Genomic DNA, 16,195 nt, shown 5'->3' with positions numbered 1-16,195 from the left:
GATGCTTATGTTTTTATTTTTTTATTCTCCAAATGTGTATTGAGTACCTATTATTTATTTAATTGAGATATAATCAACATATAATATTTACTTTCAGGTGTACAGCATGATTCAATATTTGTATATTTTGAAATGATCACCACAATATGTCTAGTTAGCACCCTTTACCATAAATTGTTACAAAATTTTTTTCCTAGTGATAGGAACTTTTAAGATTTACTCTCTTAACAACTTTCAAATATGTAATACAGTATTTCTAACTATAATCAACATATTTTGCATTATGTATCCATGAATTTTTAAATTTTATAACTGAAAGTTTGTACCTTTTGACACCCTTCACCCATTTTGTCCACCTTCCACCTCTGGTAACCACCAGTCTGAAATCTATATATATGGGCTCATTTTTTTAAGATTCCACATATAAGTGAGGTCATACAGTATTTGTGTTTCTCTGTCTGACTTATTTCACTTGGTATAATACCCTCAGGGTAAGATTTTATTCTTTTTTATGCCTGAATACTATTCTATATATACCACACTTTTTTGTTATCCATTCATCCATTGATGAATGAATCGTTAGGTTGTTTCTTTATCTTGGTTATTGTAAATAATGCTGCAATGAATATGGGGGTGCATGTATCTCTTTGAGTTAGTGTTTTCAATTTTCTTTGGATAAATACCCAGATGTGGAATTCCTGGATCATATGATAGTTGTTATATTTCTAATTTTTTAAGGAACCTCCATACTGTTTTCCATAGTGGCTGCACCAATTTACATTTCTACCAACAGTGCACAAGAGCTCCCTTTTCTCCATGTCCTTCCCAACACTTGTTACCTTTTGTCTTTTTGATAATAGCCATACTAATAGGTGTGAAGTGATGTCTTATTGTGGTTTCGATTTGCATTTGCCTGATGATTAGTGATGTTGGATATCTTTTCATGTGTCTGTTGGCCATCTGTATGTCTTCTTTGGAAAAATCTCTATTCAGATCCCTTGCTGTGCAGATGTTTATGTTTTATGTTAAGATTTATTTATTTATTAATCAATTTACTTATTATTATAGTCACATCTTTTCCTTCCATGGCCGTGAGTTGGGATAGATGCTATATTGAAGGCTAAACACAGAAATTACCTATGTTCTTGCTTTCAAAAATCTCAGTTAATTGAATGGATTATGCTAGGTCAGTCCTTCTCAAAATGTAGCCTCAAATCAGAGTCACGTGGAGGATCTGTTAAAACACTTCCTTCTGGGTCTTTACATCAGAGATTTTGATAATTTACATTTCTAACAAGCTCCCCCAGTACTGCTGCCACTGCTGCTCTCAAGATCACACTTAGAGACATGAGAGAGGTAAGGTGGGAAGGAGAGTGTTCCAAGAGTAGTTCAGAAGCAGCATAAGGAGGGAAAACAGTTTCCTCCAGCTAAGAAGGGGTCAGAGGTCCTAGGAACCTGAGGCCTGCTAGGTATCCTGGAGAGATATCACATAATGGCTTCTAACAGAGTCTTCTGACTTCACCCAAAGAGGGGCAGTGCCCCTGCCCTCAAGGGACATTTGGGCTTTGCTAACACACATAACAAAAAGGGACCAAACTCCTGGCTCCTTCTCACCCTTTGAAATGTTCTTCTTTGCGTAAAGTCTTCAGGACCTTCCCATGCCCTCATGAGTGGACCTCATAATCTTTAGATTGGATTTCCCAACAGCTCTGACCAATCAAGACATAGATTGAGATTGAATTTGATTTGAATAAAGAAAATGACATTCTTGCACATCTGGGACTATAGGGTAAAATTTCTACATGCTTCATTGACTAAGTTGCTATCCAGGAATTGGCTTAGGGCACTAATCCTTCTCTTTATACCTGGACATCTTTCCAAGGCCACAGGGAGAGTACTTCAAAAGGTCATTTACAAGCCCTGTGATTTAGCTTTGGGAGAAGATTGGGGCTGGAGGAACACTTCTCAAGGCCATGCCCATGATCCTGACCCTCTTCCCATCCAGCACAGCTGGTGCAAGTGTTCTGAGGTTACGAGGGAGGTGGCCTGCTATCCCGGATCAGCAGACCTCCATTTGTCTAGACCTCAGGGCTACACTCTGTTGTTGCACTTCTATAAACACTTTTACATTTAAGCAACAGTGGAAATCTTTTGCAAAAATTATTATTGTTCCCCGATTCTCCCAAACAAAAAGGCCATTTTGTATAAGCCAAGATATTTAAAACAAATGTTCTAAATCAGAAATGTTTATTATCCAAACATTATAAACAAAGAAACTTTGTTTCTATGTACTTACCCAAATAAAGTATTTTCTGGGACAAAGTTTCTTCTGGGAAACTTGTCAGGGAAATCTCCAAAATGTCCGGAGTATGTCATATAATGCTTTTCTTTGTCCTTAAAAGATTACCCTTTGTTTTGGCTTTGGCTTGTTCTTTATTGATTGAAATTCTAAGCATAGCCAAGAATAATGTCTGTTTTCTGAATTATTTTCTGGCCATTTTCACAGAAACATGGAATGAGATGGTCATTACATTTAAAGGAGATGACAATAGAAAGAGAGGTTGATATAAATAAGGTTTAAAGACTTAGCAGGTATTGACAGTGAGATAAACCACTGTGAAAGAAAGTGGAAAATGTCCCTATAATAAAAGCATGGTGTTCACACTGGATCATTAATTCATATCCTGCTGTGTACAGACCACACAAATATTTGATACACAACTTGCCAAGTTTAGTCTCTGCCTAAGCTTTACAGTATTTGTGCAGAGGCCCGAACTCACTTTCTGCACATAGATGAACTCTGTCAAGTCACATAATACATGGCTCTTTTGGGTGCTCTATTAGATGTGGCATAAATAGAATACAACATGCAGCACCTCTTCAAAAAGGCAACACTGGATTATTATTTATCTTCTCTTGTAGATTGTGCCTGATACATTTTTGATAGCTATAAAAATAATCAGACTGCACACTGAGGACTGGTGTTGCTTCACAGTTCTAATTTCAAAATATATTAGTAAAAATAGCAGCTTCTGCTGTTGTAAATGCACCTTTGGATCTAAAACAGGAAAGGAATACTGTGTATGGGGCAATTTCAAGTCAGCTTAACAGTCAGCCTCTATCCACTGTCATTTCAGGTTCTGGGTTTGGTTTTTGTTTTCCTTCTGGTAAAACATAGAGAGTTCCTATATTTGCCATTTGTTGAGATTTAGAGAATTCTTAGACATTGTGCTAGGAAATGTACATATATTTCTCATTTGATCCCTACAATAATGCTATGGGGTTAATACTGGTTTTAACTCATACTGCTATAACAAAATACCATAGACTGAGTAGCTTAAACAACAAGAATTTATTTTTTTACAGTTCTGGAAGCTATAAGTGCAAGATCAAAGTGCCATGTCTGTTGAAAGCTCTCTTCTTGGATTGTAAATTGCCACCTTCTCCCTGTGTCCTCAGATGGCCTTTCTTTGGTGCATTTGGGTGGGGAAAGAGAGCAACTTCTCTGGTGTCTCTTCTTATAAGGGCACTAATCCCATCATGATGGTCCCACCCTTATGACCTTATCTGAACCTAATTATCTCCCGAAGGCCTCATCTCTAAATACAATCACATTGAGCATTAGGGTTTCAACATACGAATTTTGGAGGACACAATTCAGTTCACAGCAGTATTATTATTATCTCCACTCTAAGGATGGAGAAATCAAAGCTCTAAGAGGTTCAGCCAATCAGTGGAAGAGCTAGGAGTTGTATCCATTCCATCTCCAGGTTCTGATCCCTGAAAAGCCGTACAACCTTCCTAGAGCCATCCTTGGGATGATATCACTGGCTGATGTCAGTATCACCTAATTCCCCAGATCTTAGTAGCCCATATCTATAAATAGAGTTACAATTCCAACTGGACCCTTCCTTTCCTGATCATCCAGGGTCTCATCTCTCGCAGATTGCAGTCCTCCAGTCCTTATGGGAGATGACAACAATAATTCAGCTTCATTAGGGCTATCTTTCCTCAGGTACCTGTCCTTTCCATCCCCAAACCCCTTGTTTCACCCAGGCTGAAATCCTGGAGCCTTCAAACTTCATGACTTCCTACTGGAAATGTTTGTTGAATGCCTTCTGTGTTCCTGGCACTGTGCTTCATTTACCACAATAGGTGAGACAGAGTATAACTGAGTGAAGTATTAAATATATATATGACTACAAATTATGATACATGTTTTGAAGGTTTCAAACCTGTGTGTTATGGGGTAAAAGTACATCTTTCTCCGTCTTTTTATGAATGTATTAAGAAAAAAAATCTAAAACTTAGAAAAAAGGCAAGATGATAATTGTATGCTCTTTCAAAATCATACTAGACTAGTGATTCTCAGCCATGGGCAATTTTGTCCCCCAGAGTCATTTGGCAATATCTAGAAACACTTTTAATTGTTATGATTGAGAGGGGAGGTACTACTAGTGTCCTGTGGGTAGAGGCAGAGGTTCTGTAGCACGTCATACAGCCCACAGAACAACCCCCTTACAACAGTTATCCAAGTTATCCAGCTCAAAGTGTCAATAGTATCAAGATTGAGAAACACTGTACTAGAGCATGATCTACCAAGCCTGATTAAGTGTCATCTGGTGCTCTAGGGGACAATAACTTTGTTCGACTGTCTATTTACAATTCAGTAGTTCTTCAGATGTAAATTTGGTTGTTAACTTATAGAAGATTGATAAGCTGCCAATGATTTCTGTCTAGTACAAAAGTTTTATTGTCTAAATGGTCATTGACCATTTTTTTTAAAATCTAACTTTGTAATTTTATTCCAGCATTCTTTTCTTCTCTGAATATGTATACAGTTGGTGTTCATTGTTTGTGGTAGTTATGTTCTATAAAGTCACTGTGAACTCTGAATTAGTGAATACTAAACCACTGCCCCAAGAGGAAATATAGGGTTAGGTTCCTTCAAGCTTCTGGTCACATTTTAATCAATTAATCAAGACTTAACCTTGATTTATGTGGGTTTCTGTTTAAAGGCATCTTATTTAATATATACTGTTAACTAATTAACATTGAACTCACAGCCAACAGCACTATAACTCATGCCTGAATGAGGCATGTCTAACACACATAGTTTCTCTGTGAGACATATCACAGCTTTCTTGAATTCAAAGCAATAGACAGAATCCTAGCACTACTTGTGGGACTCATTTTGAACAATAAAATCACCAACAAAAATACAAAAATGTGGCAATAGACTTCAAAAAGGACATTTGTTTACAATATGAGAACTGAAACAAGAAGAAAGAGCTTTTACTTCTTTGACCTCAGCTGGGAACTTATGTGTTAGGAGACACTCCGCAAATGACTATGAAGTGATGCAAGTATTGATTTCAAGATTACATATAAACTTTAGTGAGTAGATATATTTGCAAATATGGAATTTGCAAGTACTGAGGATTCACTATGTTAGTTTTTCATATTCCGTTTTGAACCAGCTTCTTTCTCGTCTTGTTAGTTTTTTTTTGTCACTGAATTAAAAAATTATTTGACACATGTCACTATATTGGTATGAGTGACATTTTTAGCTTTTTGAAAATTGAAATAGAAAATTTAACACTTTTCAGGTGTCCAAATTTGTTATTTAGGAAGACAAATGCCCAATGTCATGATGGTTTAGGGCAGTAGCTCTTCCAGGTTTATTTCAGGGACATGAGTCCCACTCAAATGGCAGCTGGGCCCAGAGATGAATGTACATGGCAGATGACTCAGTGTTAAGGGTCTTCTCTCCCTTCAGGTGTTCCTGGGCTAAACCCCCTACGACTGGCCCCTATTTCTCTCAGGACGCGTTCTCCCTCAGGAGGCTTGGTCCTAGGGAAATAGGCTGCTTCTGAGCCCACTACACAATTTCCAGAAATGCCAGGCTAAACTCAGTCTGGGTCTCCTAGAGACAGGTGGGAAGCTGGCCTCTGAGTTCACAGCAAAGGTAAAGTCAGGGAGGCTACAGTCAGAAAAAGTTCAACAAGGTTAAGCCTCACTAAAGGGACTGAGGAAATTCTCTTTCATCATAGAACTTTTTGGAAACTAAAGAAATAAGGTCACAGCCTGTAGCAAAATAAACTTGTAGCATCCTCAGCATACAATTGAAATTTTATCATAAAATTAACATGTAAAACGTCTTTGTAAGTAAGAGGTGCTATATTACATTAATCAGGCTGCCAAGAGGAAGGCTGATGTCTTGAGAATCAAAAGTAACTTTACAATCCCTGCGTACTTAGAATCCATGTGAGTTGTATTTTTAAATACTAGTATACATTTTTTACTTGGGGAGTTTTAAAATTAAAAATAGTATTTAATAAACTCAGCAAGAAGTAAAGTAGCATTTTCCTTTTCATCCCCTCATCTTCCCTTCCTTCTTCTTATCCTTTAGCAACCTGAATCATCCTTACAGCCTTGTGAAAATTACTGGGATGGTGTTTTCATCATTCACAACACTGGTTCTGTTACTGACCCTCTTGAGTCTGAGTCGGTGCTCAGCAAGGTTTCTTCTGCCTGGTGTCATTTGAGCAAACAGAATGAGACCGAACTCCATTCAGAAGCAAAGGAAAGCTTTATCCTTTGATCAAAGAATGGAGAGGTGCAAGCTTCCACTCTAGAGTACAGGCTCACCCCAACAGGCCTCTAGCAGGCTGCCTTATAGGATTCTTGTCTTTGGACAGAGGAGCGGAGTTCTTGTGGGTTGGGAGCAGTGCTGTTGCTCAGGGTGCTCCAGACTAAAATACTGGGTGCAGCATCTCTGCACAGAGTACGTTATCACCATCTTGAGTTGGAGTGTCATGGGCAGCACTTCTGCTGTGGTCCACCAAGTTGGGATGTCGGGCCCAGCATTTCTGGCTGGGAACTCTAATCAGACTTGTTAGGTACAAGGCCTCTGCACATGGCCCCTTATAGGCAAATGAAAGTAGACTTAGCACTAAGAAGAGATTAGATCCTATCTTATCAGCTCGACTCCATCTTATTTTTCCTGGGGACCTCAGTGGGCTTTGCCAGTGACCGTTCTCAACCAGGAAGGATTTTTGCCCCTCAGGGGACATTTGCAATGTCTGGAAACATTTTTTGGTAAGAGACAGAAGGGTGGTTAGTGCCACGGTTTTGAAACTAGTCTACCCAGGGGTCAGCAAATTTTTTCTATAAATGACCCAATAGTAAGCATTTTAGGCCATACTGTGTTGCAATGACTCAACTCTGGTTGTAATGTGAAACTAGCCATGGACAACGTGTAAACAAATGATTGTGGCTGTGTTCCAATAAAATTGTATTTATTGTCACTATTAAATTAATTAAGCAAGGAGGCCATTAAGCTGAGGTGGCTGTAATGCTGTGACTGCCTACATAAGCAAACCAAAATCTGATTCTATAAATTATGCTATAAGTTTACAAAATTGAAACCTAAGGACAACCAATCACAGTTACCTAGGCTTTAAGCTGTAGCCAATCAAAAATTTCCTCTCTTTGCTTCCATCTTTTCTCTGTAAAAGTCTCTCCCAAGCTCCTGTCTGTGGAGCTGTCCTGACCACTTCTAGCTTGGCGATACCTCATTTGAATCAATTTTCGCTAAAATACACTTTAAAAATTTTTTATATGTATCAACTTATCTTTTAATAACATTGAAATTTGAATTTCATATAATTTTTATGTTATAAAATATTATTCTTCATGTGATTTTTTTTTCTTTCTCAACAATTTAAAAATACAAAAAAAACAAAAACAAAAAAAAACCTATTTCTGCCCTGCAACCTATACAATAAGAGGATGGGCCTAATTTGGCCCATGGTCCCAGTGAATACAAGGGTTTTTGCTTCTATCTATTTAAAAGAAATGTTAGCAGATAGAGGGACCCCTAAATTAGGAGGCCCACCAAAGTGTGGGTCTTTGCCACCATCTGTGAAAGAATTCACTCAGAAGAAGCAGAGGGATGATGTGAACAGCCGCTTTATTGCTCAGAAGGGGAAATGTAAGGAAACTCCTCAAGCAGGGAGAAGGGAAGAAAAGTGCTCGAGCAGGTAAAGGAAGCCCCCAAGCAAGGAGCCATCGTCAGCCAAGATGGGCAGAAGGGACAACTCTGGCCCGGGTCAGGCCATGTGGACTTTTATGGGAGGCTTCTGCCCTTGCGTCCGCCTTCTGAGTGTGATGGAGCCAATCAGTCCTTGTATGGGCTTTTCAGCCCTTGCATGGACTTTTCTAGTTGTTGTCATGGAGATCGTCAATTGTCAGGGCACTGGTGGGTGTGTCATTTAGCATGATAATACCTTACAGTGAGTGTATAATGAGGCTCAAGGTCCACTGAAGTTCAAATCCTCCACTATCTTGGACTCCATCTATTCTAAATGATTTTTGTTTCTTCTCCTTGCAAGTGCCTCCTGAGACTTGGATAAGGGTAATTAGTTTCTATTCGAGGGAGGGGCAGGGGTATGATCCTGGCAGCAACAGCCTTGGTAACAAAAAGGAAAGTTGCTTTTAACCAGAATGCCTAGAATCTGATGGACCCGGCATCCCCCTGCACCCCCAAAAAACCACATCCAAAGATCCTGTTCAGCCATGAAAGTTTTAGAGGGAAATGGGGGAGTAATCTCAGTTAATCGTTGAGCTAGGAGGTCAGAGTCATTACCATCCCCCGATGCCTGTAGGCTTGTCCTAATCAATTGCGAGCTTGCTCTTCTAAGACTTAGGGAGGACTGGGAGAGTTCAGGTTTTCCATAAACAAGACTGGGGAGGGGTGGTGGATGTGGTGCCCAGGGTCCTGCTCCCTTTCAGAAGCACAGTATTTCCATTCAGCAAAACCATTCTTTTTTTTTCTTTTTTTGCTTACAACATTTTACAGTATGACTTGTGTTGTGTGTTAAACACCAGTGATTCAGCTAAGAAGAGCTGTGGATGAAGAATAGCCCTATTCATGTAAGCAGTGCTGTTGTGTTCCGGTCATTAAGAGCTGAATTTTTAATAGGCTCATGGACTGAGGAAAATTATTCTTTTCCTTAAGTGTTTATGATTTGGTTATTTAATCTTTGTCCCCCTTTTCAGCCTTTTTGGCTTCTTTTGGCTTAGTACTGGATCTTCCGAGTGAAGCAGACCCAATTTTCTGTGGGGCTGAAATTTCACCAGGGGTGAGTTCATTCGGATTTGGAGTCATTTACATTTCAAGTCTACAATTTGATCTGATTATCACTGGCTGAAAAGAAACACTAAGAGCTTTATAATGTGGGCTGAACTGGATAACCCATTCCAAGGGCTGGGTAAAACTGGGAGTCTCAATGGTAGTTGCTTTCTTTTTATTTCTCATCAGTGGAATATTATGGGAGAGTTTCATAAACACCATTTTCCAAAGAACAACTGAAAAAAAAAGGCTGAAGAACCAGGAAGGGAGAAATACTTCCTGCCATGGCGAAAAGGAAGGAGGACCGGGAAAGGAACAAAAAGGGGTTATCAGGGAACGGGCTGAGACATGCCTAAAGTGAAGGGCATTGTTTTCGTACTTCCAGTACTTTCTCCTTTCCTAAGTGGTGCAAAGAGTACCTGAAAAAGCTCTAGAACTGTTCAGAGTTTGCTACAGGGCCCAGATACCATATAAAATATACAAAACTCATTAATTTCTAAGAAAAATGAAGGATCTCATCCTCAGTGTCAACAAAAGACATAAAATAGTTAAGAATGAGCCTATCAAGAAATGTGTAAAACAGACATGATGAAAACCACAATATTTTACTGAAAGTTACAGAGAAAAAGTTGAATAAATGGAGAGACGTTTTATCAGTCAGGCTTCTGTCAGTGAAGCAGAACCATTATGAGTGATGGAGAGTCGGGGCTTTATTCAGTGACTGGACCTTACATACAGCTGTGAACCGCTGAGAAGTCAACATGTGGCAGTTGTTTCTGCATCTGGTGCTGGCCTCTTGTCAGTAGAGTCGGCAAATGGTAAAGAAAGATGGTCTTAAGTGAGGGAGAGCAGGGAAAGACCGGCAGTTGCACTTTTCCCCCTCATCTCCACCAACCTCAGTGACCTGGGTGGCCTTCAGGAAAACTGGCACCCTTCACCATGGTGAAGCTGGCACATGAAGCTGATTCTGAGAGCTCAAGGAGATCAGGCATTAACCGGTGGCTCTGTAGGTCCCAATGCTGCTTCATTTCATACACTTCTCTTGGCCAACCCTATCAGAACCAAATAGGGAAGGAAAGTGAAGCATAGTTCCAGCCTAGCCAAGTGGACCCTGTATGAAGCAACCATACATACTGTGTCTATGGATACTAATATTAGTTATAATAAAACAGCAAACAAACAACAACATTTACTACATCTTAGACACTTTTCTAAGCATTTTACATTTATTAACTCATTTTAACTCTCACCACAACTCTTTGAAGTAGGTATGATTATTAGCCTTATTTTACAAATGAGGAAACTGAGCCTTAAGAGCTTAATAGCTAGTAGGTGGCCATATACCTTGCAAGTGGCAAAGCCATCATTCAAACCCAGACAGTCTGGAAAGACTGCACTTTAAAAAATGTTGTCTCCCTAGATTAATGTATTTTAATACAATCTCAGTTAAAATCCTAATAGGTTGAATATGAAAATTTGTGAGACTGTTCTAAAGCGTATCTTAAAGACCAAACATGTGACTACATGCAGTAAAACTCCACAGCTGAAATAGCATATTTCATATGAAATAGAAAATCAAATATAGCCCCTAACAGAGCTTAATATACACACCCAGAAAAGAAGAACTAGAACTTGAAAAATGCATCCTTGCAAAACTGGCTTCTGGGGCGGAATCCAGTGAGACTGTCATCTTCCTGTGACTCACTGTGACTGTGACATTGAAAGAGGGGAGACAACGTCAGTCACTTTCACACTTTCTCACCATCGTCCTGGCAAAGCTGCCAGACCAACCCCTTTTTCCTGTGTATTTGAGTACTGTCCTGGTCAGGGAGGTCCCATCAATTATTCAACCATTTTTAGGTAGTAAGTCCCTCCAGTCACATTCAGTCATAAAAGTAGGAGTGGCAAGGAGTAGAAAGTTCTGACAGGCAGAGGTGCTCTGGTATTGGCTCCTCCTGCCTGCAGGTGTTTAAAGCTGGCTCTTTATTGTGCAGTCGTTTTCTGGGGCTTACCCTCACTAGTCCTGCTGGATCCCTCCACTGCAGATCCCCTGAGGGGCAGAGTTTTTCCTATCCTGGTTCTTGCCTCCCACCTTAGCCTCTCCTAAATGCTGTTTTCCCTCTTTTTTCATAACTTCTTGGGCAATGTATAGGGTGACCTGGTTTGCCTGGGACTGAGGGGTTTCCCAGGATTTGAGACTTTTAGTGCTAAAACTAGGACAGTTGTGGACAACCAGGAGGATTGGTCACTGTAGACATTCCCATTTAAACAACACTTCTGTGCCACCATGCCTGTCTACATCTGGCCCCTGAAAAATAAGCACTTTTGATCCACTGTTATGTCCCAAACACAGTCTTGTGCTGCCATGGGGTCACTGGTAAGTGGCTTGAATCTTACTCTGGTCCCTTGTGTCCCCAGGTACCAAGAAACTACACACCAGGCTCTCAGAGTGGCCTCTTAAAAGCCCAAAACTGGGATTGAAGTGAAGGGGAAGAGTCCCCAGGTCCTCCCTTCAGAGTAAGTGTGGGACCTGCACTGACAACTCTCTAAAGAGCGCCCCCCCCCCCAGGCTTTTTCATTATCAATCCTTGTAAGCCTTTTTCTATGGTAGGAAAAGGGCCGCAACACTGGTGATTATCACTCCTTTGCAGTGCTGTTGAGGCACTGGAGTTTAGGCACTACTTTGGAATGTGGGAGCACCTGCCACCCATTTTTCAGTCATGAGTTTTTAGGCCTCAGAAGAAAACTGTGACAAAAAGAATTAAAATTTTAATATCAAGTTTCATAAACCCATTAACCACAAAAAAAGAAAATTTCAGAATGACATTTAGAATGTCATTCTAAGTGAAGTAAGCCAGAAAGAGAAAGAAAAATACCATATGAGATCGCTTATATGTGGAATCTAAAAAACAAAAACAAAAACAAACAAACAAACAAAAACAAAGCGTAAATACAGGACAGAAATAGACTCATAGACAGAGAATACAGACTTGTGGTTACCAGAGGGGTGGAGGGTGGGAAGGGATAGACTGGGATTTCAAAATTGTAGAATAGATAAACAAGATTACACTGTATAGCACAGGGAAATATACACAAAATGTTACGATAACTCACAGAGAAAAAAATGTGACAATGAGTATGTATATGTCCATGAATGACTGAAAAATTGTGCTGAACACTGGAATTTGACACAACATTGTAAAATGATTATAAATCAATAAAAAATGTTAAAAAAAAAAAGAAAATTTCAGGGTAAGAGAGGACTATGAAATATGAAAATAACTGATTTGATACTTGGAATTGTTGTTTCTGTACATCAAAAATTGTATACAAATTTAAAAGTTAATAGACAAGTAAGAATGTGTTTCCAACAAAATAACAAATAAGAGGTTAATAAACATAACTATGTTTGAAAAAACCCACTTTTACAAATAATATTCTAGAGTCCACATCTCACCACCTGTACCTGGCCCCTCCCCTGTCCAAATCACTCTTACCAATTTTCCTGGACTGAAAGCATAGAGATTTAGGGTAATGAATGCCTCTGTTGTCTCCCAATGTTCTATTCACCACCATTGTCAGAATGATCCTTTAAAATGTGAACACATCATTGCTCTATCTGAATTTTCTTTATGGCTTTCCTTACATTTGAAAGTGAGATCCAAAGTCCTTACCTGCCATGGTGCAGAGGGCCTCATGCCGTCTGGTGCTGGCCACACTTCTGACCTGACTCACACCCTAGCCCTCTGTGAGAGCGGAAACTGTGTTTATTGCCATCACTCAACAGTGCTTACCACAGAGCACACACTCACTAAATTTTTGTTGAGTGAATGAATTAATGAGTGGACGACTAGAAGCAAAAAGACCAATGAAATGTGAAGAGTTTTTTTAAAAAAGGGTATTATTCATCTTTGGCTAGTTGCTAAGGGCACTCTCTTGTACTGCTTCAGGACATATACATTTAAACAATATTTTGGGGAAACAATTTGGAAATAAGAATGTAAAGTACATGAAGTTCATATCATTTTAGGATTTAGTAGTTTCAATTCTAGGAATCCAGAATATTCATACCAGTTGATTTAGGTAAAAAGAGTTTATTATAGCATTATTAATTATAATAAAAATTTTGAAATAATCTAAATGTCCAAAAATAGGGGGAAGTTTAATACATGTTTGTTTACTCACATGATGGAATATTATATAGGCATTAATTATAGTGATTTTCAGACAAGTTTTTACTTCTGTGTGATTGCTAAGTAAAAGAACAAAATATAAAATTTTAGATTTCATATAATTATAATTAATAATTCGTATGCATAAATTAAAAATTGGAGTAAATCATTACAATGTTAACTATGGTTAATTCTGGTTGGTGGGATAACTAGTGATTTAAATTTTTTTTATACTTTGTTTAAATTTCAAATTTTATTAAGTTTAGAATCAGAAAAGCATATAAAATTTATTTTTAAAATCATTGTAGTGATAGAGAAACTACTGATCAATGAGTGCTGGTGGTCTTTAACATTTCCACAGGCAGGTGTGGGCCAGTGAATTGATGAATGTGATTCAAATGTACATAAAATTAAATTAATTTCCTACACAACAAGGCCAGAGAACCATGTAACAAGATTGCAGTTCACTCCTGTGGCTCAGATGTGCATAAAGAGGAACTTTGTTTTTTGTAACTGGTCTCATTTTAATCTACACCCTCTTATGCCTCTTATGATAGGACATATTTGATCTGTCAGATGAAGTTGTCTCCATCTCATATAGTTTAAAATAGTATATTTTGGGTAATTAGTCTTTGCTATTCTGTCTCTTTCTTCTCTGGTTAATATAAATCTGGGGGATGTGGTTCATGAGTTTGTTCTAGAAACATGTCATTTCATCCTTGCTGGACCTGGTTACAGTATCTCACTTTGTTTGGCCACTTGCCACATCTGCCAGAGTGTCTCTTGGCTCCTTAGTGACTGGAGTCCTGTTCCATCAACTATGGAAGTGAGGGTGGTCTCATTTGGTGTTTGGGGCAGTGTTTCCAACTAATGCTTATAACAACTAGTTTTTATTGAACACATACCATATGCAGGGGCATTGTTCTAACAACTTGAGGTGTACTAGCTTGTGTAATTCTCATCCCAGCTCTGTGAGATAGATACAGATAAGGAGACTGCAGAACAGAGTCAGTAAGTACTTTGCCCACAGTCTGTAACTGTCAAGGTCAGAATGACCATGGACCTTGCCACTGTCCCAGTTGTCAGGTTCCCTCACACTGTGGCCTTCTCATTTGACCCCAGATCTCCTTGGGACCCCTTCTGCAAGGTTCCAGAAACCCTTGACTGCTTTTCCACAGGAAAAGTTGGGCCCTATGAGGTTGTTCTCATACCTAGGTACAAGTCTGTACCTAGAATCCCCCACCATCGCTGCCTTACCTTGCCCAGGGTGAACTGGAGGCAGTAATGATAGGGTGGTAGTTTTCTCAGGGTCGTCATAGGGAAAGAAGGGAATTTGTCCCACTGTCTTCAATTTTCCAGGGCATGCCCTCCTGAGAACTTCTTCCCAGTTCTGTTCCTCTAGCCTCTGGACAAGATGTATCTTCTTCAGCTTTGTCTTTTTTCCTCCTTGTCTGATCTTCAAGCTTTAGATCTTAATGTGTGAAAACCCAGCTGTGAGATATTTGATAAAACCATTGAAAAGCCAGGTTATTAGGAGGAAAAAAAAAAAATCTTGCTAGGAAAAAAAGTTCAAAAAAGTCTTCTTAACTTCAGGTATTACCAGTTTGTTGCTTTTCTGGATTTGGCTTTATAATGAAGAGCTAAAGAAGGAAAAAAAAAAAAAACCACCTGAATTACACAGAAAGGACATTACCCTGCTCCTTATTTTATCTTCAACCCTGAAGGTCCATGCTAGCCTGGCCATCCCTACCTGGAAGCACCCCTTTGTGTCTTAGTCAATGGTCCCGCCTTTCCCATTCTGCAAACACACACTCAAGAGCTATTAATATCTAAGTTCTGCTATTCAGCATTTGGAAGGCTCTTGGGTTTCAAAGGACCCTTGTTGAACTCCATGCTACTGAAAGTAAAATCTTAAACATCAAAAGCTGACATTTTAGCTACAGTTCACTTGTGTGTCTCAAGTGAGAGTGGGAAAAAGAACTCAGAAAGGGATTTCATAGAAGGTCAGTGAGAGTATCAGAATTTTACCCAGAAGACCCTCTTCTTTCTAATATGAATGCTCTCATTGCACAAAGGGAATGCTGTGCTACCTTTACAGGAATATACTTGCAGTTTAATTTCTCTGTTGGAGTCATAAGGCTAATGATAACAAGTCTTAGTTGTTACCTTTCATTTTGTTCACATATCTAGATTTCACGTTATGTTTTCCTCATGTAGGAATAATCAATATTCCCTTTTTATATCAAAGCATTTAGACTCACATTCTTAACTCTGTTCAACTTGTAAGACTCTGCTGCTTGCTTACAGTGGAAAAGAATAACTAGAAAAATTGCTTTTCACTGAGGATTTTTATGGAACTGAACTTGAATCCTCTCACCTGCTATGCAGCAAAGCCAATCTATCGACACCATGTTGTGGTAACACCAATGTTTATTGCAGGTGCCAAGCAAGGAATAAGGGTGGCTCATGCTCAAAAGACCCAAACTCCCTGATGGTTTTTTAGGGAAGCATTTTAAAGGTAAAATTTGTAGGGAGGACTGCAGGGTGTGTGCCTTTCTTCTGATTGGTTGATAATGAGGTAACAGAAACAAGAATCCAGAAACATGGATAGGCTTTTGTGCCTGGGAGGGACCCTCAGGGCCCTGCTTGCTTTCAGTATTATTACCATAATAATTTTAATCAAAACAATCTTGCCTGGAAGTTGAGTCAACAGACAATCCACACTCCTGTAATATTCATTTCATTCCTGTTTTGAAGGGCTCAACTAAGGGGAGGAACTACCCTTCAAGAAATCTCATTGTGCCCTAGAGGCAAAGTTCTAGAGGTTGGAAGTTCATCTAAGTTAGTATTTAATGGTCTTCTCCCTTCTTCCTTTTTGAATATTGTC

At 39.1% G+C, this 16,195-nt stretch overlaps 1 protein-coding gene across 4 annotated transcripts in view; it reads left to right on the top strand.

Moving 5' to 3' along the window:
• Positions 1-16,195, top strand: part of SLC9A9 (solute carrier family 9 member A9) — a 607,901-nt gene that overhangs the window by 72,416 nt on the left and 519,290 nt on the right. The gene's annotated exons all lie outside the window — the stretch shown is intronic.

The sequence above is a fragment of the Camelus dromedarius genome, chromosome 2 (genome assembly GCF_036321535.1).
Source record: "Camelus dromedarius isolate mCamDro1 chromosome 2, mCamDro1.pat, whole genome shotgun sequence".
Classification (NCBI taxonomy): Eukaryota; Metazoa; Chordata; class Mammalia; order Artiodactyla; family Camelidae; genus Camelus; species Camelus dromedarius.
The sequence above is the reverse complement of the archived record's forward strand: the minus strand, read 5'-3'. Positions and strand labels throughout refer to the sequence as shown.